Genomic DNA, 8,606 nt, shown 5'->3' with positions numbered 1-8,606 from the left:
CGAAATTTAAATTTCCGTTCCATTTATGCAGCAACCGTAAAACAGAGCCTTACCCGCAAGTTTTTTGTCTTTTTTTAATAAATTACATTAAAAACAATATTTAACATTAACTGATGTAATATTTATCTTCTTGTATAACCGTCCATCTTGTTCATTTTGCCAATAAAATAAATCACCTTTTCACACAAACTCACACAAAATATTTGCTTTTATTTTTATCCTCACTCATATTAAAAGTGATTACGCTTTGAGTTTTTTTTGTTTGTTTTTTTATATTATATTATAAAAAAATCATGAATATTTTTTTAACAATAATATGTAATAATAAAAAAAAATATATAAACCAGAACTTTAAATCACAAAAAATGAAAATAATTATTATAATTTTCTGCGAACTTGCTTTTCCGGTCGCTTTCTTAAAATGTTGACGTCCACCCGTCAAACTCTTCTCGTTATAATTAACTCATTCTATAATTGTTTCTTTGTTGAAAGTAGATTACCAAACAAAAAGTAAGTATTTATTAATCTAATTCTTTTTAGATGTTTTTTTTTTTGTTTTTTGGTAAATTTTCAGATTAAGTTCATCTCCACAATTTTCTTTTAAATGACGACTTTTAGAGTTTTCGACTATGCTGAATACGAACATCGCCTTGAAAATTTGCAGAAATAATTAGTTATCGAGATATAAAAAGTTGTATTATGCATTGTGTTCCTTGGCATGTTTATTACGCGCGTAGATTTGTTTATGGCGCACGAACGCGCGTAAAAACGATGGCCGCCAAAGAATACAATGCATAGTAAAACTTTTTATATTTCGATAACTAATTATTTATGCAAAATTTCAATGAATGCGATTTTCGTATCCAGCATAGTAGAAAACTTATAACAGTCGTCATTTAAAAGAAAATTGTGGAGGTGGACCTAATTTTTAAAAATACCGGGGTTTTTTTTGTTTGTTTGTTTTTTTTTTCGTTCAAACCATTATGTTTCGCGGGTTTGTACTGTACACATAGATTCGAAAATTTGTCACCCCCCCCAAAAAAAAACAAAACAAAACAAACAAATATATATAACAAATAAATGTTATCAAAGGCAAAATAAGTTACTTTTCTACCAAACTGGATATATTTTTTGTGTTTTATTCAATGTAACATGTTTATTCAGCTCGAAAACCACAGTGTTTACAGATGTGTTTAAAAATTCAAAATGGCGCTCGACTCTCTCTGTAACACGGTAAGTTTGGGAAAAGGTGTTATAAATAAAAAAAACTAGACAGAACAATATTAAAAACCCACCGAATATATGTCAACCTATGTCACGATAACATATATTGAGCAAGTTTCTAACGGTATTTTGTCTAGTTTTTTTAATTTATAACACCTTTTCCCACACTTAGCGTGTTAAAGAGAGAGTCGGGCGCCATTTTAAATTTTCCAATACATCGGTAAACTCTGTATATTTTTCGAGCTGAATAAACATGTTATATTGAATAAAAACAAACAAAAAAAATATATCCAGTTTGGTAGAAAAGTAACATCTTGCCTTTGATAATATTTATTTGGCCCTCTTGCAGTTTAAGGAAACTAAAATATGGAGACAACAAGTGGGGCATAAGTTGTGTTCACCGGTAATAAGAATGCCACCGGATTGGATTGGCGTCATTTTATAAATAACATGAAATATTGAAATTGACAATATTAGAAAACAGTATTTTTTTTTATTTTTTATTTTTTTTTTTACATAGGCATCACCACATTATCAAGGCCAAGAGGCCACTCAAGGATAAGGGTTAAAGAGTGTACATTAGAAATTGGACAATATAGTAATCATTAGTAATGAAAATTTGGTAAATTTAATAACTTATATGGAACGGCTCATCAAGAACTTATTTACATTAGACTTAAAGACAACCATATTGTAGTCAGCCGGAAAGCAGGAAAACGGAAGACAATTCCACAGGCGTGCAGTTCTAAGAAAGAAGCTCTGTTCATGGAATCTACGTTTAGGTTTAGGCACAGATAAAGAGTGGGGGGAATTATTGATAGTGTTTACAGCTAGACGAGTGTTTCTTGTGAAAGTTTGGCGAGGGGGGACCATAGATTGAAGCTCAGTCGAACACTTTCCATGAAACTAACGATACATCAGAGACAAACTCGCAACATCTCTTCTGTGAGATAGAGGTTGCAAGGAAGAGAAAAGGACATCTCCTACGAGGTTACGAAGTCTATTTGTAACTCTATCAAGGCAGGCCAAGTCCTTTCTAGCAGCTCCTGCCCAGATGTGGCAACAGTATTCCATCCTTGGACGTACCTGGCTCTTATATGGATAGAGAATTGCATCAGCAGTGAGATACATAATTTTTATTAAATACAGGAATTAAAAAAAAAGTGATTTTTAGCAGTTTAGCTCTTTTTTTATTGAATCACTCCCGCGTAATTTTATAAATAAAATGATAAACAAATAAAGATAACTAGAAATGAAATTAATGAAACGATATTGAAATATATATAAAAGTAATTATTGTAAAAGAGTTTTTAAAATGTTTAAGTCATATTTAAATAACACAATTCGATTGGCTATAAAAAGTGAATCATTTTAGTTTATTTTAAATTTAAAAAAAAAAATGGAAATGGAATTTGTTTGCAAAAAAAAAAAACTCAACTGTTTACTATTGTCAGTTTCAATATCGTTCCATTAATATTTCTAATTATCTTTATTTTTTTGTAAAAAAAGGTTTTCTACTATTGTCAATTTCAATACGGTTTCATTATTATCATTTTGTATTATGTTTATTTGTTTGTCATTTTATTTATAGAATTGCACGGAAGTGATTCAATAAAAAAATAAATAAAAAAAATCTAAACTGCTAAAAATATTTTTTTTAAATTCCTGCATTTAATAAAAATTATTTAATAAAATAAAATATTGTTTTCTAATCTTGTCAATTTCAATATTTCATTTTATTTATGAAATGACACCAATTTCACTATCCAATCAAATGCCATTCTTACTACCGGTGTAACATGACCTATGCCCCATTTTTTATCTCCATATTTTAGTTTCCTTAAACTGCAAGAGGGCCATTTATTGTTATATATTTGTTTTTTGACAACTTTTTCGAATCTATGTGTACAGTAATATAAACCCCAAATTCATCAATTCCACAGAAATAATACTTATTTAATGTAAGATATATTGAATGTTTGTTCACACAAATAATGTAATGTAAGATATATTGATTTTTTTTTGTTTTGTTTTAGCACAAAAATAATGAATATAATTGTAAAATATATTGAATGTTTTTCATAGAAATATAAATATTAAATCTAACATGATGTCCCACTTTTTATCCATATTTTAGTTTCCTTAAACTGCAAGAGGGCCATTTACTTGTTATATACTTGTTATTTTGACAACTTTTTCGAATCTATGTGTACAGTAATGCAAACTCTGTTTCGCTTTGATTTCAATATAGAAATGAGTCAACATTCAAATACAGTTTTTGAAGACAATTAGCGGAAACTAAGTTTTGCTAAATTGGCTGAAAATTTTCGAAGTGTTCAGAAAGGTTTTCCCTCTGTTTTGTAACGATTGGAATCCTCTGGTTTCTTTTATTAGCAACCTCAATTTTTTTTCTAATTGTCTTTGAAAACTATTTTCATTTATAATTAATTTTCTACCACATCTTTTTGGGGGACATTGTGACATAACCCTAACCCTAACCAGAGGAAGACTTACCTTTAAAACTTTGATTACAAGGATATTCGGGCACGCTATGACCGAATATTATAGTTAAATTTGTCGCCGCTAACTAATTAAGTAACTCTTTCCCCATATTAAGAATGGCGACTACTGAAAACAGTAGGGAATACATCGGATAATGAAGGTCTTAATATAATAACTACTTGTCAGTGAGAAATGTAACTACAATATTCGTACACACCAGACCTGAATACCCTAGAAATCAACTTTTAATGTTGTATCTTCATTTTAACCTCTATGTCACGTTGACCTTTTTCGGTAATTTTTGTCACGTTCATTACTGTGATATGACAATTAAGTTGATATGACATTGGTTTTACCTAAAATGCACTATTTTGAATTTTGTTGTTATAACAAAGAAGAACTATAAATTCTTTCCAATCATATATTTTCTGTTTTATTAATATTAACTCACAAGGAGCTTTCATGCAGGTCCTCAAAGATCTCTCCTTGACAATAACCTGTGCTGTTCCCTCGAAGCTGAGTGGCAACAAGCCGTCCCAGGATTCCAGTATTCTGCATCTCTTTTGGTAAAATTTGCAAATGAATTTGCATTATCGCAACAGCCACTTACTATTAATTTCTCGCTGTCAGCGGCCATTGATGTCTACTGGAATTTGTGGCCATTAGCTTCCCCAAGGTTCTTGTCCAGCAGAGGTTTGGTCAGTGCTCTTTCCTCAGTTTTTCCATCTTCCTTGAGCCATCTCGGCTATTTGGTATCACTCTTTAGGGAGGGGGGTCAGTGATGGGACAATGGGAGAGGAAGGAGGAGGGAATAGAAATATGCATTTTTAAAGTTCATGGTTCCATGTAACGCTTCTTCATGTTTAGTCTCTGTAGCAGTTTGTATGGCACGCTCATGTGGCTTTTTATTATTATTATATTTATTATTATTATTATATTTGTTATTATTATTATATTTGTTGTTATTATTATATTTGTTGTTATTGTTGTTATTATTATTATTATTATTGTTGTTATTATTATTTTAACTTAATCTGTTGTTTTTGAATACACATATAACTGTTACATGATTGTAGGACATCTTGATTGCTGCTTCAAAAATATTTCGACTCTTTTTTGATTAAAAAGATCTTGAAAAGTATATAATAATCTTTTTAAATAAAGGTAAACGTATGAATTCATCTTAATATTATGACATGTCTAAAAATGGATGCTATTGACTTAGTTATGTTTTAGCGCATAAAAATTATTTGAAAGTAGCTTTGATTATTTTAACACAGTCTCCAATTTCTTAGAATATTTCAACATTTGTACATTACATGGTTGTATTAAGTGCATTGGAAAAGAATTACATGCATCGAAAAACGAAATGGGATTATAAAAACTCTTTTATAATGATCATTCAAAAAGTATAGATGCTTCTCAAAATATTATTTTGAAGAAGTTCTTTCTTTTGTAAACAATCGATCCAGTAGATATCTCACTGCTGATGATATTCTTTATCTATATAAGAGCCAGGTACGTCCAAGGATGGAGTACTGTTGCCCATCTGGGCAGGAGCTACTAGAAAGGACTTACCGGCCTTGATAGAGTTCAAAATAGACTTTTTAGCCTCTAGGGGATGTCCTTTTCTCATCCCTGTAATCTCTTTCTCACAGAACAGCTGTTGCGAGCTTGTCTCTGCTTTATCGTTATTTTCATGGAAAGTGCTCGGCTGAGCTCCAATCTATGGTCCTCTCTTGCCAGACTTTCACAAGAAACACCCGTCTAGCAGAAAACACTATCATTAATTTCCCCCACTCCACTATCTGTGCCTAAACCTAAACGTAGATTCTATGAACCAAGCTTCTTTCTTAGAACTGCACACCTGTGGAATTATCTTCCGTTTTCCTGCTTTCCAGCTGACTACAATATCGTGGTCTTCAAGTCTAACATAAACAAGTATTTGATGAACCGTTCCATATAAGTTAACAAATTTACCGAATTTCCATTATTAAGGATTAATATATTATCCAATTTCTACTGTACACTCTTTAACCCTTATCCTCGAGTGGCCTCTTGGCCTTGACAAGTGGTGATACCTATGTAAAAAAACAATAAACGTGTAAATTATAATAAAAACAGTTATTTAAACCTCATTAATGAAGGTGTTGATGATATAATAACAGTTTATTAATGTATAGGTATTGCAAGTATTATCGTCATTATATATTAAATTTAATAATAAATTTGTTGAGCTCTTTAAAAATGTTCATAACTATTTATTATACCGTTTAGCTCACAATGCGGAAACCAATCTCAAATTTTGGTTTTAAAAATGACCGTGTCAAGACCTTTACATCTTAAAATATTTTTTGCAAAGATCATGTATAAAATATATATTTTTTGAAATTTTTTTATTTTTTATTTTGCAGGGTATCCAGCAAACAATGCAAAGAAAATTAAATGAGGAATTAATTGTCACAAATGCATATGCTCAACATGCTTTTATGTGTATATGATTAATGCAGTAATCGACTATTTTATGCATACAGTATTTCAGATATCCAACTGGTTGAAAAGAAATATATTGCTAATAGTAAACACTTATATGAGAACTTATAGACTGCAAAAATGGTCCGTTTTGTAGAATATCAATTGAAATACACATGTAGAATAGTGAATTAAATTATAATCAGTTGTATTTAAAACATAAATGAGGAAAATCTATATCTTTAAAAAAATCTGCATACATTACGTTATTTAAATAAAGTTTAGACATCATTTTATAAGATGGAAAACATGCATTGGATATATCATATGTTCCATTTGCATTAATCTGTATTAATGTGATCTCTGTAGATCCACTAGTGAGCTTGCACATAGAGTGGTACACAATATTCATGTATATATGCATATATTATATAGTTTTATATATATATATATATTATCATTTACATTTAGAACCAGGTTTTCATTGATAAACAAGGAAAATATTGTTACCCTCTTAACCGATCTATTAAATTTTACTTCCATAAAAACGGAACAAGAAATAGAATAAGGAAAATATAGAGAAAAACTTTACTAAAAACCCGTAAATATTTTACCTGAAAATGAGCCTTAAATCAGATACTGGAGAAAAACCATACTCTTGTGAAATATGTGGCAATTCTTTTGCAATCAAACAAAATTTAGTAATTCATATACGAACACATACTGGCGAGAAGCCATATTCTTGTGGAATATGTAGTTCTTCATTTACAAGTAAACAAAATTTGGTCATTCATACAAGAATACATACTGGAGAGAAACCATATTCTTGTGAAGTATGTAACTCTTCTTTTACAACTAAACAATACTTGGTCATTCATCTGCGAACACACACTGGAGAGAAACCATACACCTGTGAAGTATGCGACTCGTCTTTTTCAACTAAACAATACTTGATCGTTCATATGCGAACACATACTGGAGAGAAACCATATTCCTGTGAAGTATGTAGCTCTTCTTTTATAACTAAACAATGTTTAGTCATTCATATGCGAACCCACACTGGAGAAAAACCATATTCTTGTGAAGTGTGTGACGCTTGTTTTACAACTAATCAACATTTGGTCAGTCATATGCGAATACATACTGGAGAGAAACCATATTCTTGTGAGGTATGTAGTTCTTCTTTTACAAAGAGATATCATCTATTAGAACATATGCGAACACATAATGGAGAGAAACCATATTGTTGTGAAGTGTGTGGCTCATCTTTTACACGGAAACAAAATATGTTACGACATATGAGAACGCATAATAAAAAAGAAGTGTCTCCAATGATGCCGGCTTAAAGAAAGGAAAAGATAACAAAATAGCAATGTCTTATGTATGATATATAAATGGAATCTTAGAAAGATTTCTCACCATTTCAAGAGGAGCAACTGGACTTATGAAAAGAATTAAAAATCTAACTACCAAACATATGCAAAGAACTAATTGCAAGAGAAATTCAAACAATTGCCCTCAAAGGAACTGTCAGAACTTTAAAAAGATCTCTTGGTTGGAATGTCTTGAGGGTAAAGTTTGGGCATTTGATACAATAACCCATGCACAGTGTGAATAAACTAATAAGAAAATAGAAAAATGTATTCTTGTTAAGTATCTGTTTCGTCTTTAAAAAATATCCAATGTTTCATATGAAATTTTATCGTTTACAAAATTATAATGTTGCAAATCTTGTCTTACACATTTGAACAAAATATTCATAAAATATTTTTCTATAAAGTGTGTGGTTCTTCTTATCAAATGAATCTTATATGCTGATGCTAAAAATGAAACCATACATTAGTGAAGTACTTAGTTCATTTACAATGCTACAATGTAACGTTCACTATGTTACAATGTAACGTCCACAATGTTACAATGTAACAGTACATGTTGCAATACATTCGAACAACCACATTTTGCAGTGTGTGATTGTCACATATATGCAAATACATATTCCTGTAAAGTGTTTGGCTTTTTTACACAGAAATAAAGTTTCATCATTCTTGTGGTGCTGTATTTTTCGAAAGAATCCAATATGTCACAGAAAAAATGATACTTGAGAAGAGTTTTATTGATTATATGTATTCATTTAAATGGAAGTTTTATTGATTATATGTATTCATTTAAATGGAAGTTTTACTGATTATATGTATTCATTTTAATAGAAGTTTTACTGATTATATATGTTCATTTAAATAGAAGTTTTGAATGTAACTTATATGAAAGGGTACTCTTGCTTAAAACCTATATTATAGTCATGTGTGTGTCTTTACTATTCTCTAGTATTCAACACATGAGAAAAGATATTGAAATAAATTCTATAAATCATACTCATCACTTGAATCATGACGGACTTGAAATTATCT

General features: G+C 30.2%; 1 long non-coding RNA gene across 1 annotated transcript; it reads left to right on the top strand.

Moving 5' to 3' along the window:
* Nucleotides 1-401: 401 nt before the first annotated feature.
* Nucleotides 402-8,256, top strand: LOC145269625 (uncharacterized). Its single transcript, XR_013865144.1, has 2 exons — nt 402-510; nt 6,141-8,256. It is a non-coding gene; the product is annotated as an uncharacterized LOC145269625 (long non-coding RNA).
* Nucleotides 8,257-8,606: the final 350 nt, after the last annotated feature.

Source organism: Euprymna scolopes, chromosome 45 (assembly GCF_053919585.1).
Source record: "Euprymna scolopes isolate OS-2025 chromosome 45, ASM5391958v1, whole genome shotgun sequence".
Taxonomy (NCBI): Eukaryota; Metazoa; Mollusca; class Cephalopoda; order Sepiida; family Sepiolidae; genus Euprymna; species Euprymna scolopes.
The sequence above is the reverse complement of the archived record's forward strand: the minus strand, read 5'-3'. Positions and strand labels throughout refer to the sequence as shown.